Source organism: Schistocerca nitens, chromosome 1 (genome assembly GCF_023898315.1).
Source record: "Schistocerca nitens isolate TAMUIC-IGC-003100 chromosome 1, iqSchNite1.1, whole genome shotgun sequence".
Taxonomy (NCBI): Eukaryota; Metazoa; Arthropoda; class Insecta; order Orthoptera; family Acrididae; genus Schistocerca; species Schistocerca nitens.
In genome coordinates, this window is record NC_064614.1 from 129,809,056 (window position 1) to 129,826,131 (window position 17,076).

Below are 17,076 nucleotides of genomic sequence, written 5' to 3' on the forward strand. Positions count from 1 at the left end.
TCCTCTCCTTCTGGTTGCTCCACTTTCTTTGTCAGACTGTGTATTTTCGGCTAACTTCGTCTCGCTGCGTGTCAGATGTTACTTTCACACGCCAATCTAGATACAACAGTTTATAATCAGGCAGAAAATTTTTCTCACCAATAATAGAAACTTTATAAATTACAACGACGTAATTTGAGAGACTGAGTTACTAATGATTGGAACTGGATAGGTACAGAGGAGTTAGGCTCAGCAACGTCGTTGGGAAATGCGTCTTATAGTATTCCAGCGTAAAACGAAGTGCAAGAGCAGTATCATGTGCAGGAAAGCAAACAGTCAACACAAGCATCTCTTTCGCTGTGTCTGTAAGTAAATGTCCGTCTTCGTTTTTTGCGTAGCTTACATACGGCTGGCAAGAGGATTCTCACATACTTATGAGCTGAAAAGTAAAACTCGCTGATATTTTCCGTGTTTTTTTTCTTCTCTTTTTCCCGAGAAATGCAGTGTTTGTAGTTCTAGTCGAAATAACGAAGTGTCAAAAGGAAAGAAGGAAGTCTGACTTTCCGGGAAGCCAGCTAACTGCGAAAACCAGCCCTCTCCTGCAAAGAGCAACTCCGAGCGTTGAATAAACAGCTGGAAATCTCTGCTGAGGGCAACGAAAAGACGACACTGTGCTTGCGTGTTTTCTACTGCACTTAAGCACGAAACGGGGACTTTGTAAAGGAAAGAGAAAAAGTGAAGGGCAGTTAGGCAGAACAGAACCACGTAGTGAGAAGAAACCTAAATGGACGCAAAGTGTCCACGGTCGAAAATTACTGTAATGAGCGAGCATTACGACAGAAAGTTACGTGAGTTCAAATCATTACCTATGATAGGTTTGTCGTCCACTGACGATGACGAACTATGATACTACATAAAATAAGGATTGTTATTATTTCATAATACAGTCTCTGTTGTTATATAAATTGAAGCATAATACAGGGTGTTTATAAATTGGTTGTACAAAAGTATCCGTTCATTGTGAGAACGATAAAAACTCAGGGAACTGTTTTATACAGCACTGTTAATTCCTAACGTTCCAGCTAGGTGGCATGCGCGAATGAGTTGTATACTGAAGAGCCAAAGAAACTGGTAGATCTGCCTAATATCTTGTAGGGCCCCCTCGAGCACGCAGTAGTGTAGCAACACGACGTGGCATGGACTCGACTAACGTCTGAAGTAGCGCTGGAAAGAACTGACACCATGAATCCTCCAGGGCTGTCCATAAATCAGTAAGAATACGAGAGGGTGGAGATCTCTTCTGAACAGCATGTTGCAAGGCATCCCAGATATGGTCAATAACGTTCACGTCTGGGGAGTTTGGTGGCCAGGGTAAGTGTTAAAACTCAGAAACGTGTTTATCAAGCCACACTGTAGCAATTCTGGACGTGTGGGGTGTCACATTGTCCTACTGGACATTTTCAAGACCGTCGGAATGCACAATGGAGATGAATGGAGGCAGGTGATCAGACAGGATGCTTACGAACGTGTCATCTATCAGAGTCGTATGTAGACGTATCTGGGGTCCCATATTAATCCAAGTGCATACGTCTCACATATTTACAGAGCCTCCACCAGCATGAACATTCCCGTACTGCAAGCACGTTCCATGGATTCATGAGATTGTCTCCATGCCCGTAAAAGTCCATCCGCTCGACATCCATCCGCTCGATACAATTTGAAAAGAGACTTGTCCGACAAGGCGACATGTTTCCAGTCATCAACAGACCAATGTCGGTGTTGACGGGCCCAGGCGAGGCGAGAAGCTTTGTGTCACGTTATCAAGGGTACACGAGTGGCCCTTCAGCTCCGAAAGCCCATATTGATGACGTTTCGTTGACTGCTTCGCACGCTGGCACTTGTTGATGGCCCATTATTGAAATCTGCAGCAGTTTGCCAAAGGATTGCACTTCCGTCAAGTTCAAAGATTCTCCTCCAGTTCTTGCAGGATCTTTTTCCGGCTGCAGCGATGTCGGAAATTTGATGTTTTACCAGATTCCTGATATTCACGGTACACTCGTGAAATAGCCGTTCTGAAAAATCCGCATTTCATATCTACCTCGGAGATGCTGTGTCCCATCGCTCATGTGACGATTATAACACCACATTCATATTCACTTATCTTGATAACCTTCCATTATAGCAGGTGTAACTGACCTAACAAATGCGTTGTCAACCGCAGCACCGTGTTCTATCTTTACATATCTCTGTACTTGAATACGTATACCTATACTAGTTTGTTTGGCGCTTCAGTGTATAACGTTGCAGAGCTCACGCAGCATTGTTTATGGTTTCATGAATCCAAAGCCTCTACTACAGATCAGAGAAAATTCAGGACTAAATATCGCAAGCCACAAAATCAAAGACGAACTGTTACTAATCGGCAAAGTCATTTCACGAAAACCAGCTGCATATCGCATAGCACGCCGGTACAGCGTCGGCCAGCAGTATCGGATGCAGCAATTGAACCAGTTCGGAAGACTTACATTCGTAGTCCGGGTAAAACAAAGAGACGTGGATGGTATTACAGAAACGCCTGTCATTCAAACCCTCCAAATTGGAACTATTGCAAGCCTCAAGAGAAAATTACAAAGAAAAACGAGATAGGTTTTGTGTAGAAATTATTGACAAAATGCAGACTGAAGATGATTTAGTTAATAAAATTGTGTTTAGTGACGAAGCCGCCTTCCATACCTACGGTAAAATGAATCGGCATCGAGTTCAGACATGGGGTGAGCAGAAATAACGTCACGCAATCGGTCATATGCGAGACTCGCCTAAGGTAATATTTTTTTGTGCTGTAATCTTTATCAAGATTTACGGTCCTTCTTTTTTGCCGAGTCATCCGTAACTCTTATATCGTTCTTGGACATGATTAAACATTATCTAAAGTCTGAGTTACAATGCGATATAAACTTATTTCAAGGCAAGAAGACGTGCCACCACATTATCATCGAGAGGTTGTCGCGCATCTCTGTAGGGATGTGTCGATTTGGATTGGACGTGATGAAACAATGTCATAGCCTCCATGATCACGTGATTTGACCACAACGGACTTCTGAGTATGGGATAACATTAAAGACAATATTCCTTCACTTGTGGGAAACGTCGACTAGCCGCGTCGACGGACAACACGAGCAGTTCCCACAGTACTTCCAGATTTGCATCACAGGATTTGATGGGAAGTTGATTACAGACGACATTTGTCGTGTTACAATTTTAATTTTAATTTAATCGTATGGCTATGGCGCCCCGTCGGGCACACCGTTCGCCGGGTGCCGATCTTTCAATTTGACGCCACTTCGGCGACCTGCAGTCGATGAGGATGAAAGGATGATGATGAGGACAGCACAACACCCAGTCCCTGGGCGGAGAAAATTCCTCGACCCAGCCGGGAATCGAACCTGGGCCCAGAGGATTGGCAATCCGTCAAGCTGACCATTCAGCTACCGGGGGCGGACGTCGTATTACAAAAGCCACACTGAAAATTTGTAAATAAAGCTTGAAGATGTACCAAACACTTCTGTAAGTTATTTAACTTTTTCAGAACTGAAAGTTACTTTTGTACAACTAATTTACAAACACCCTGTAAATTACTCGTCTGTAGTCGGTGAGGCGTAGGTGCGAGTTGCGATGATGCAGCTGCTCATGTGGGAGGGTGATATGGTGTGCGACACTGCTACTACCAGTCTTAAAAGTGTTATGATGTCAAGGAGCACATACCTTTAGTGTAAGACTATAGTGTGTTCAAAACTGCTTTAGGATTGAGACGTACGGAGCAGGTAGTAGGATGAGAATCGCGAAGTAGACACGCATTGAGTCACTCAGAAGTGGTCTGCAACCGCACCAGCTACCCACGGTCCACCACCACCACCACAACTCTTGCCGCTTGCTGTTCTGTGGGACTGTCCGTTCCGCACTGATGTTTTCTTTTCATTTCTCATAACAGAGGGTATAATAAACTCATGCACAAAAATTAAGGACACAAGTAATTCACATTACTGGCTTCGGCAAATAATTGCGATCTTCAGAGGATATCCTGTGACGATATGTACATTCGCTATGTTAAATGACATTATTATGTTCAAAGTGCTTAACTGTGTTTGCTTGTCTGTACGAATCTCTTTGTAGATTAAGCAGATCTGAAGATAGAATTAGTTGCCGAAACCAGCAATGTGCATATTTTTTAATGTATCTGAGGCATCAATGACGTAATAAATTGTTACACAAACGTATCGTACGTCGCATACTTCCATTTGGCAATATGTCTTCATTACGGTGTTGTTTATGAGTGGTCTGCCACGGGGAAACCTCTCTCCAGATAATTCTCAATCCATATCATGAACCCAGCATTCCATTTAACACGTCATGTAATTTTTATTATCTTTGACTAAGGATGGCAAAGTCATCAGCAAATCTTATAATTCATATCATTTCACCCTGAATTGTAATTGTACTCTTGAATCTTCTTTTCCGACCTTGTTTCTTCGGTATATAGACTAAAAACTAGGGAGGAAAGATTGCACCCCTGTAACACTTTCCTTAATCTTATTTTTCCGTCTTGGTTCCTGTAGATACTGTACTTTATAACTCTTTCCCAGTAGCTTACAATAATGTTCTTGAGACTGTGGAACATCTTACACAATTTTAATCTATCGGTATTTAGACAACTATAGAAGGGAATGACTGTTGCCTCTAGGAATAGTTGACTGTTTTCGAGTCGGTGTTTATAAGCAGTATTCCTTGTTGTTGTTCGCTCATGTGGAAGACGAGCAGGGCTTGGATGAAAAAGCTGCTCATCTGGGAGGAGGCGGCTCCCAGGGGCGTGAATCTTTAATGCTGCGTCACGAGGCGGGTCTGAGGGGGGGAGGGGGAGGGGGGACTGGGAGTGCCTGCTCTAAAGGTCACACAGCGCTGACGCGGCGAGCAGCGCGCCCGGCGTTCAATTTAGCCTGCACCGCGTCATCGTCACAGGCCGAGCGAGTCTACGGCTCCTCAACCACGAGAGGTAGCGACTACCGCAACATACCTTGCACCAAGAACTACGAATTTCTGATTCTATCCATACAACGGTGTTTCGATTCTTTGCAGGCGCAAAACTGACGTTCCCATCTTCGGTGATGATTCAGTTCTCACGTTTCCCGCAAAATGTGGACTAGCTGTTGCACTCTTCCCACACTATGTTGCTTACACTATATTGTTTGTGGTGTCCGCCCCCGGTAGCTGAGTGGTCAGCGCGACAGACTGTCAATCATAAGGGCCCGGGTTCGATTCCCGGCTGGGTCGGAGATTTTCTCCGCTCACGGACTGGGTGTTGTGTTGTCCTAATCATCATCATTTCGTCCCCAACGACGCGTAAGTCGCCGAAGTGGCGTCAAATCGAAAGACTTGCACCAGGCGAACGGTCTACAGGACGGGAGGCCCTAGTTACACGAATTTTTTTATTGTTTATGGTTTTATTTTGGTGCTGTACTTGCGCAATGTGTGCAAAAGTTGCTTCTAGTTGCCTCCACTCTTCACAACCACGGGCGTCCTTCGAAGGGTGGAATACAAGACAAATGTGTCTGATAAAGACATCCTTGCCAGGGAACTGGGGAAATGTATAATCCACGTTCTACGAAAATGGATGCTTTCTAGGCAGGCCAGTCCATTTCAGGGATTGTATTGTCTACAACCATCGTCTCGCAGATACTCCTTTATTACAGGATGCATTGTCTGGCTGATACAATCAGTCATCTTCTTTGAACTAAACCTCTACCACATTCAGTACAAAATGCTATACAATGTGTTTTTACCCCTAAAAATTTAGAGTTTTCTGAAGCTCAACAAGAGGATCTAACCGTAACTACGAAAAGCACCGCTATACCACAGCACCACCTACTCTGAATTTGATTGTAGGAGCTGCGCCACTTGCCAAACACAAATGCTTTCATCCGACTGGCACAGAGTACAATGTGGCTCGTCACTCTCTATCCCTCGTATATAATCATGCACTGTTCAGTGCGTCACTCTTTATATCACTTCAAGCGTCATTTAGCAGACTACATCTACATCTGATTACTCTGCTATTCACAATAAAGTACCTCGCAGAGGGTTCAATGAAACACCTTCATGCTGTCTCTCTACCGTTCCACTCTCGAACGGCACTCGGGAAAAACGAGCACTTAAATTTTTTTGTGCGAGTCCGGATTTCTCTCATTTTATCGTGGTGATCATTTTTCCCTGTGTAGGTGGGTGCCAACCTAATGTTTTCGCAATCGGAGGAGAAAAACGGTGATTGAAATTTCATGAGAAGATCCCGTCGCAACGAAAAACGCCTTTGTTTAAATGATTGCCACTCCAATTCACGTATCATGTCTGTGACACTATCTCCCCTATTTCGCGATAATATGAAACGAGCTGCCCTTCTTTGTACTTTTTCGATGTCATCCATCAGTCCCACTTGATGCGGATCCCACACTGCACAGCAGTACTCCAGAATTGGGCTGATAAGCGTAGTGTAAGCAGTCTCTTTGGCAGACCTGTTGCATCTTCTACGTGTTTTGCCAATGAATCGCAGTCTTTGGTTTGCTCTACCCACAATATTATCTATGTCATCGTTCTAATTTAGGTTATTTGTAATTGTAATCCCTAAGTATTTAGTTCAATTTACAGCCCACAGATTTGTGTGACTTATTGTGTAATCGAAATTTAGCTGATTTCTTTTAGTACTCATGTGAATAACTTCACACTTTTCTTTATTCAGGTTTAACTGCCACTTTCGCAGCATACAGATATCTTATCTAAATCATTTAGCAAGTCGTTTTGATCATCTGATCACTTTACAAGACGGTAAATCGGTAAATGACAACATCATTTGCAAATATGTGCCACGCGGGATTAGCCGAGCGGTCTTGGGCGCTGAATTCATGGACTGTACGGCTGGTCCCGGCGGAGGTTCGAGTCCTCCCTCGGGCATAGGTGTGTGTGTTTGTTCTTAGGATAATTTAGGTTAAATAGTGTGTAAGCTTAGGGACTGATGACCTTAGCAGTTAAGTCCCATAAGATTTCACACACATGCGAATTTTTTTTTTTTTTTCGAATGTGTGGCTTATGAGAAACTATTCGAGGTTTTAATTATTAGTTTGGTTGGTTGGCTGCAGAACGCCGCAGCTGTTTTGTTGTAGGAAATTTGGTTTGTTTGTAATTATTCTCTGCAGAACGCCTTGACACACCAGCTACCAGCATAACATAACCCGTCAAACGGGTCCCGGACTGAGTAGAGGCCAGTCTGGCGGACATCAAGAAGAAACCAAACCAAGTCGGCAGCCACCATGAGGCGTGAGATACGCCGCTAGAGGTCCGACGTACACGAACTAGGTTATTACACACAGATACCTGACTTAAAATAGTGCGTCGAGCATTTTGCCGCGGGCAGCCCATTTGAGGCCGCGCGCAGACTACAGAAGGCAATCTTCACCAAGTAATCCACTGGGCCAGACGTTGAGAACAAAAGCTGTTCCACAATCGCAGCCTATTACGGTGCATCCAGGAAGATGTGTCGTAGCCCACCGCCAGATACGTCACCGAGTCGTCCTCCCGGGAGAACCGCAACGCTCCAGACCATTAGCAGTCGACATGTGGCCTACGACGCCGTGTCAAGAGTTTGGACTAGTAATTAATGCTGTTTATTAACTTTGGCTACACTCGTCGAACTCACTATCTGCGATTGGTGTTCAGAAACAGTAATTGGCTTGCTTGTCAGTATCTCAGAATACCTTGACAGCCGTCAACCTAATTTCTATTGTTTTAATTTTTTTTCAATGCCGGCCTTCCACCACCACTCATCAATTGATGTAATAACTGTTGTTGTTATTAAAACTGGCTTCCTACCAAGCGTTATTTTGTGGTCTGGGCATTTAGACAGAAATTATTTGTTCTTGTTGTTGCTAGTTCACAAGAAGGGTTGGGTTAATATTAAGGAAAAACGCATCGAAGGTGAATGTTCAAATGTGTCTAAGCACTATGGGACTTAACATCTGAGGTCATCAGTCCCATAGACTTAGAAAAACTTAAACCTAACTAACCTAAGGACATCACAGACATCCACGCCCGAGGCAGGATTCGAACCTGCGATCGTAGCAGCAGCGCGGTTCCCAACTGAAGGTGACCCACATATTTCGTCATTTGTCATTTCATGAAATACATTTTATTGCTTAACAATAATAGTTACGATTACAAATTAAAAAACTTGTAAAAATGAGTAACAGCGCTCACAATAATTTAAGGAACTTGAACATGATCGATTCATTAATAAAAACTTTGACAATTTTTACCATTACAGGGCTTAAATCCAGGAATACACGTAAGTCACTAAATACGAGTAAGAAGTCACAACAACTAGGTTTGACTGCAAGCTGATTCAACAAAGTTATACCAGTAAAATGAATTACAAATGACTTTCACTAAAAGTACTAACATTTCCCGAGAGTGGATAAAACTTTAAAGAAATAGACAACACCCACTGAAAATACAGAAACGATAAAGAGTTACGCCACTGATTGTGGCTGTTGGAAATCTCTTAAAAAATTATAAACTTAATAAAATCCTTTAAGAAATGCAATACATAGTCCTCCTAAATACAAGAAAAGCTGCGAAGGTGTACAACTTAAATGTGACTCCCAGTTGGTATACACCAGCACACGCTCCAGAACTAGCTAATAGGGCCTGAAGTTTAAACGGTAGTAAACGGCAAATAAATTCACAAGAAACTTCGAACTTGCGGAACACACTTTGAGGCTTGTGTGCTTTCTCAACTCTCAATATTTGAATAGATCAAAGGTTCCGAAATTAATTGGCCGATGCTCCGTCGTGTCACGTACAAAAACGATCGAATTTTTTACTTTACTGGCGATTACGTGAGGCAGCTGACAGAGGCGCCTGGTTGCGGGCAAACTTTCACGCTACGCGACGACGGAAGTGTCGCCGCAGCAGGAAGAAAACCCGTCTCTTCGCCGGGCCCAGGAAAGAGGGACGCGTCGTCCTGTGCCAGGACTAACCTGGAAATATGCATCAGAAAGAAAACAGTAATCTGCCCAAACAACGCTACAAACGACAATACCTCAGATATATGAAATATTACTTATTGCAGAAGTGGCTGCACATACAAGTCACGAGCTCTCAAGCTCCTTAATATTAGTTACAAATTGACGACGAGATCTACCATTACCTGCAAATCCACATACCACGGCAGACCGTCTTTTAATAGTCTCCGACACAGACTATATTGCAGTCCCAATTACAGCAACCCAGTTTACATCAGAGAGTATTTGTATACTTGCAATGAATATGATCTGGAACACACAGATTAAAATCAGTTTCACTGACCGGTGACCATCCAGACAGTCACACAGAGGCGTAATGAACATTTAACATTAACACAGACGTGGGCCTACGATAGCAAGTACCAATAAAGATCAACACGTAACTCCACTCAAGTGCGAAGGAATCATGACTTCCAGCATTCCAAGCAGGGGTATCTTTGCAGGTCATTTACAGGCCTCCAGAGCTGGCCCGGTGCTTGCTGACCAGGCTGCACATGGCGTCAGCTGTCCTTCCAGTAACTCGCCGCTATTAATACTTAATCCAGCCGGAAAACTTTGGCCGAGACCAATTTAACAACTCGCGACTTCAAGAGCTCCACGCCCGGACAGCAGGAGTACCGCAAAAACCAACTTGCCAGCCATGTGGCCTCCCGCTCATTGCGAGTACCATGGTCTACCAAACCCAATAACACACCTCTCGACCAAAGACCCTAGCCGTAGCATATGACCAGGATCGATATCGGCTGTACGAGTAATTAGTGGCGCCACGGGACTGGCATGCCCGCCATAGTTAAAGCCGCCACGGATCAGTTGTATTTCGGCCTTCGTAATTAGGCCTTCAACCTGCAGGTCAGGATCACTGGAAAGAAAGAGACTTGTGTTTATTTACAGGAAATAAACTTTCTTTTACGTCATGAAAACTGTCCTAGTCCGCTGACCACGGATGTAGTAATTTATAACCTACCCTTTTTAATACCATAGCCACAGTCATTCTCTAGCTGGGGTGCTGATTACAGTTTGGAAATCAGGATTGGTTTCTTCCACTGATTTCATGCAATTTCTTACAGTCACCCTACACAATGCTCGATGCACCGTCAGAGCTAGAGGTCTGGCTGGATACATGAACTGTTAAGCTGATTGTGCAATAATTCTCTCACTTGTCGAGTCTTGAAATCTTCGGAATTGTGTGGTTGATGTTTTCCCCAAAGTCTGAGGGTATACTTCCAGCTCTTCCAAAGCTATTATCCATTGTAATACTGGGTCATCTATCTCATCACTCTCGACTTCTATTTCGTCTTCTATCGCGTAATCGGACAAGTCTTTCCTCTTGCCTTGAATGTACTCTTTCTACCTATCCCTCTTTCCCCTGCATTTAACAGAAATTTGCGACTGCTCGAATTATTTCCCACAGTCGAGCTTTTTTGGTCTTAACTGAGTGACCTTTATCACGCCATCCGCTTAGTCGATCAATTGACTTACACTGATCAGATCATTATCATCACCGACCTACTGTCGATGTAAACCCGTCCAGGCGAGAGCACCGTAACCTGGCGAGGAATTACTGTTAGTCACGCACACACACGGTTTTCGTAGTATCAGTGAGCGTGCTGTCCGTATGTAGAATGGGGAAGGTGGGCGATTTTTCTTTGTTGACCGAGGGCAAATTCTCATGACGCGGAGGCTCAACACGAGCATTTCGGAAATTGCACCACTCGTTTAGTGTTAGAGGAGTAATGTTGTGAGTGTCCTCAACACGTGGCGAAACTGAGGGGAAACTACGCTCAGACGTCAAGGGGTTGGGCGGCCACCCCACATTACAGATATCGGACGTCGTAAGCGGGCAGACTGGTAAAAGAGGACAGGCGGCAAACTGTGGCGAAACTAAAATCAGACTTTAATGCTGGGCGGAGTACAAGTGAGTTTGAACACATAGTGCAGCGAATACTCCTAAAGATGGGCCTCCGTAGCCGACGAACCACGCATGTGCCAATATTAGCTCCACGACATCGGCAAATACGACTGAAATGGTCACGTGACCATCGGCATTGGACATTGGTGCAGTGACAGAGCGTTGTATGGTCTGATACCTTCTTCATCAAGCCGATGGGAGGGTGCGAGTCTATCCTCTTCCAATGGAACAGCTCTTGACACGAGCACTGCGGGATGGAGACAAGCTGGCGGGTGGCTTCAAATGGTTCAAATGGCTCTGAGCACTATGGGACTTAACATCTGTGGTCATCAGTCCCCTAGAACTTAGAACTACTTAAACCTAACTAACCTAAGGACATCACACACATCCATGCCCGAGGCAGGATTCGAACCTGCGACCGTAGCAGTCGCGCGGCTCCGGACTGAGCGCCTAGAACCGCTAGACCACCGCGGCCGGCGCAGTGGCTTCATTATGCTCTGGGGAACATTAACTTGGGCGTCGTTGGTCCAGTAGCAATCGTGCAACGTACCATGATGGCCAAGGGGTAACGCGTACTGGTTTCAGACTCCCTAAACCTCTTCACGACGATCATGTTTCTCGACGGCAGTAACATTTTTCAACAAGATAATGCGCCATGTCACAAGGTCAGTAGTGTGATGGAGTGGTTCGAGGAACATAGTGGCTATTTCCAATTGATGTGCTAAGTACCCCAACTCTGCAGATCTGAACCCGATCAAACACATCTGGGATGTGATTGATCGAGGTGTAACAGCTCATCGCCTCCTCCCCAAAATTTACGGGAACTAGGAGACTTGTATTTGAAGACGTGGTGACGGCGCCCTCCAGCGACCTGGAAAGGACTCATTGCTTACATTTTATGACGGGTCGCCCTTATTATCCGCGAAAAATGCTGACATACCGGCTGTTGGGTAGGTGGTCGTGATGTTCTGGCTGATAAGTGTAGAGACCTTGTAATTCCATGAAACAACAGACTAACGATGACTTCATCGAGGTGAGAGGAATTTGCAGTGCTAAATAACTGATTTATTGGCTAAGCCGTGTGTGCCTGCAACGCATCTGCCACTTCTAGAGAACACAGACGAGTGTGGTGGCAGCCAAGGTCCAGCGCTTAATAACGACGGAGCATTCAAACGCAGAAGGAGTACTTTGTTTTGTTGGCAGTGTACTCACTATCCCTCTTCAACGTTTTTTGTACAGCCTGCTGCATATACCACAAATAGTTTTCTTGTGGGAATCAATGTATGCGGTGGAGGACAGCATCCTTTCCTTTACGTGGACGTTCTATGTACTTCCCTGTGCACCAAAATGGTTCTCAATAGTATATTCGTCCGCAAAAACTAGATAAAGGTCATAATATGTCCAGCCATATTGATTTAAAAAACTTATTTAACAAATGTTATAATGTAACAGACAGCGATTCACCTAATTTAGTGTATGGTCCATGAGTGTTGTAAACAACACAATGAACTGTATTGAGTATTATGTTATGCTTCGTGCTTGCAGAACCCTGCCTTGGTCAACGACATTGCCCAACTCTCCCCAATAGAGAACGTTTGGAGCATTAAAAGCAGGGACCTGCAAATATCTTGGCATTTTCAAGATCTAACGCGCCAATTGGACAGAATGAGGCACAATATCCCTCAGTAGGAAATTCAAGAATGTATCAATGAATGCCAAGGCGAATCACTGCTTGCATGAGGACAAGGGGTGGAGTAGCATGTTACTGACGTGCTCAATTTGAGAAGCTCTTTCTCTTGAATAAAACATCCAATTTATCTGGAATTGTAATCATTTGTTTGTCTGTACACGTACATCACATCATTGACTTCCATCCCATTTGGATAATTCATCGCGCGGTTTGATTGGTCCATTCTTCTCTGAGCGTACCGTAACTCGTGAGGTATATCTTCATGTGCTGCCAACATTGATTTTACCTGCCATCCGAGAGGTGTTTGGAAATGGAAGGTTTTACCTACAACAAGATGACGCTCCCCCTCACTACCAAAGAGATGTCAATTTGGATGAAAATCTACCCGGACAATGGATAGTTTGAACAGGAGTACCCACTAAGGTCTCCAGACCTTACACCTCTTGACTTTTAGCTATGGGTGACCTTGTAAAATGTTTACCAATAGAAGCCAGCTTCACTGAACGAGTTGCGAGAAACCATTGAGGTATTCTATGCGGCTGTCACACTGGCGACACTAATAGCCATATTGCGGTCAACAGTTCAGCGGAATAGACTTCGTTTTGGTGCTAATAGAGGTCACTTTAAACACATAAAATGACATTCCCCATGTGCAAGAATAGTCATTTTGTTCCGTTAATACGAGGGCAGTTCAATAAGTAATGCAACACCTTTTTTTCTGAAACAGGGGTTGTTTTATTCAGCATTGAAATACACCAGGTTATTCCCCAATCTTTTAGCTACACAACACTATTTTTCAGCGTAATCTCCATTCAATGCTACGGCCTTACGCCACCTTGAAATGAGGGCCTGTATGCCTGCACGGTACCATTCCACTGGTCGATGTCGGAGCCAACGTCGTACTGCATCAATAACTTCTTCATCATCCGCGTAGTGCGTCCCACGGATTGCGTCCTTCATTGGGCCAAACATATGAAAATCCGACGGAGCGAGATCGGGGCTGTAGGGTGCATGAGGAAGAACAGTCCACTGAAGTTTTGTGAGCTCCTCTCGGGTGCGAAGACTTGTGTGAGGTCTTGCGTTGTCATGAAGAAGGAGAAGTTCGCTCAGATTTTTGTGCCTACGAACACGCTGAAGTCGTTTCTTCAATTTCTGAAGAGTAGCACAATACACTTCAGAGTTGATCGTTTGACCATGGGGAAGGACATCGAACAGAATAACCCCTCCAGCATCCCAGAAGACTGTAACCATGACTTTACCGGCTGAGGGTATGGCTTTAAACTTTTTCTTGGAAGGGGAGTGGGTGTGGCGCCACTCCATTGATTGCCGTTTTGTTTCAGGTTCGAAGTGATGAGCCCATGTTTCATCGCCTGTAACAATCTTTGACAAGAAATTGTCACCCTCAGCCACATGACGAGCAAGCAATTCCGCACAGATGGTTCTCCTTTGCTCTTTATGGTGTTCGGTTAGACAACGAGGGACCCAGCGGGAACAAACCTTTGAATATCCCAACTGGTGAACAATTGTGACAGCACTACCAACAGAGATGTCAAGTTGAGCACTGAGTTGTTTGATGGTGATCCGTCGATCATCTCGAACGAGTGTGTTCGCACGCTCCGCCATTGCAGGAGTCACAGCTGTGCACGGCCGGCCCGCACGCGGGAGATCAGACAGTCTTGCTTGACCTTGCGGCGATGATGACACACGCTTTGCCCAACGACTCACCGTGCTTTTGTCCACTGCCAGATCACCGTAGACATTCTGCAAGCGCCTATGAATATCTGAGATGCCCTGGTTTTCCGCCAAAAGAAACTCGATCACTGCCCATTGTTTGCAACGCACATCCGTTACAGACGCCATTTTAACAGCTCCGTACAGCGCTGCCACCTGTCGGAAGTCAATGAAACTATACGAGACGAAGAGGGAATGTTTGAAAATATTCCACAAGAAATTTCCGGTTTTTTCAACCTAAATTGGCCGAGAAAAAAAATGTGTTGCATTACTTATTGAACTGCCCTCGTATTATCAAAGAGTGCGTATGTTATCCTGGACTGCTTCTTTGCCATTCAAAGCTACCTGCACTAGCCAAATTTTTGGCGTTTCCTAATCTGTCAGAATCTGACAGCGGAGATTTACCTATCATCTGAGAGGTGTTTGGAAACGATTACCAAGATCTCTGAGTGTCAGTGTAAAATTGATTCAGACATCTGGGCGCTGCGTACGTGTTTGTTGCCTACTACATTCCAGAAAGTACTGCTGTCACTAGATCCCACACCCCGATATTATAGTTCTCAGGAAGACGTGCAAAGTCAGACCTACTTCACCTTGTCTTATGCCGACCAGTCAAATTAGGTGGTGTAAACAGGGAGACAGTAAGTCGGTGACCCGAATCTTTAGCATCTTCCAGTATCATTTTAACTGAGCGACACTGATTTTGTGCAAGGATCTGCCACCCTAACTCAAAGTCATCTATCGCTACGCGTACTGGTACTCAATACCAATGACGTAATGCATCGTGAACAGTTTATTTTCCCACCAGAGAGCGTTTGAAGCGGTGGCATCACATTTCTGCAAGTGGTTTCCATTTTCTGCACATGTACTGAGTTTAAGTAATTTGTGACAACAAGCTGATGACTGAATGTCTCCATGTCAGTGCGAAAATGTTTCCCAAATTACCGATGACTTACTCAACTTCCTGTGTTCGACTCTGCGTGGCACATCACAGAGAGGTGAGTTTATGTGTAAATGTGTGCAAATTTTTCCAAACACAAGTGGTGTTTTAGAGATCTATATCTATAAGCAAACTCTGCAAACCAATGTGAATTGCATTGCAGTAGGCGGTTCCCACTGTGTCAATCGTTAGGGCTTCGTCTCATTTCATTCACGTATGGAAAGCGGTAAGACAGATTGCTTAAATACCCTGTGTGTGGTATACTTAATCTAATCTTGTCCTAGAAGATTCCTGTGGGAGCCGTACACAGGAGGTTGTAGGTAATCCTAAATTTATCACTTGAGGCTGGTTCTTGATAATTTTTAAGGAGGTTTTCAGGGCATGTAAAAGCCTTTCAGCAGCCAAGATTGCATAAAATACTTCTTTAATCAAGACAACCGGTTTCAACAAACTTTGCTGTCATTTACAGGTCTTAAAATCTTTTTGTTGTAAAACATGTTCATATTACGTTGAACCTCATGCCCAAAATGTAAAACGGATGGAAATCAGCACCTTATCCATTTGACATCTTGTGCGTGAGGTTCAGCCTAAAATGAACATGTTTTAGAACCAAAAAAATTAAGACCTGTAGTTGACAGCAAAGTCTGTTGAAACCGTTTGTCTCAAATAATGAAATATGTTATGCAATCTCGGATGTTGAATGGCTTTTTACGGTTAAAACTGATTACCCTTCATGACTCTCAAAATGAGGAAACAACATGGGATGGTTTGCATCTGTCTTCGAGTATCAGTCAGTCCATTTTTTCAGCCTCACTGTGACGCTCTCCAGCAGATATAATGGGTCTCACTCATAATGTCACAGAGACGTACACGTGTCAACCAGAAGGTCTAAAACCATTTTCACAACCAAAGAAGACACAGGAATGTCGTCATAAACAAGAAGACGTCGTAAGTGTCTACTTATTTTACTACGTGCTCTTTATTATTTTTAATAATTTTCATCATCTACGCTGAGGGGGAGGGGGCATTTCGAGTAATGACCCATGCTAGAGTCAGGAAGTTTTTCTCGTTTCTGCTATATCTAGGATTTCCGTATAAAAATATTACGTGTACATAACGTGGAAAAACACAAATCGTGTCTGCAAAATAAATAGCCGTCAAAGGACAAAAAATTACTACGTATGATGTATTCTGTTATATTTTACTCTTTAGCTACACACCGAAAGAGTATGCAAACTATGGAAGTGCCAGAAGTACTGTAAAATTTGTATTACAGTTTCATGTAGTCTAAGACGCGGAGAACGTCCATCATAACGTTCATATTACCTATACGACTTTTTACGGTGTAGTTGAACAGCAAAGTGACGTCATACAGTCCTGTAGCATAACTTCAAGGCGATCGCCAATTATCTCTGTTCCTGCCGATGTCTAATGAAGTCGAACTCTTGTCTTGTCGGCTCAGCCTCCTGCCAAGGTTTCATTAGCGTAGTTACCAACTTGCGACGGCCGTCACCGACCCGCGCGCAGCCAGTAAGAGGTCAGCTTAATTTCACCTTGCGGTCAAACAAACTAAGTTATCGGCGTAATTTCCAGAAGGAGAAAGTGGCAAAGTATTTAATTAAATACGAGTAGCCGGCTGGATTTAATTAACCCCTACAGAGCCTATGGAGTTGCCGTATATTATAATCTGGAGGAGCAATATCGC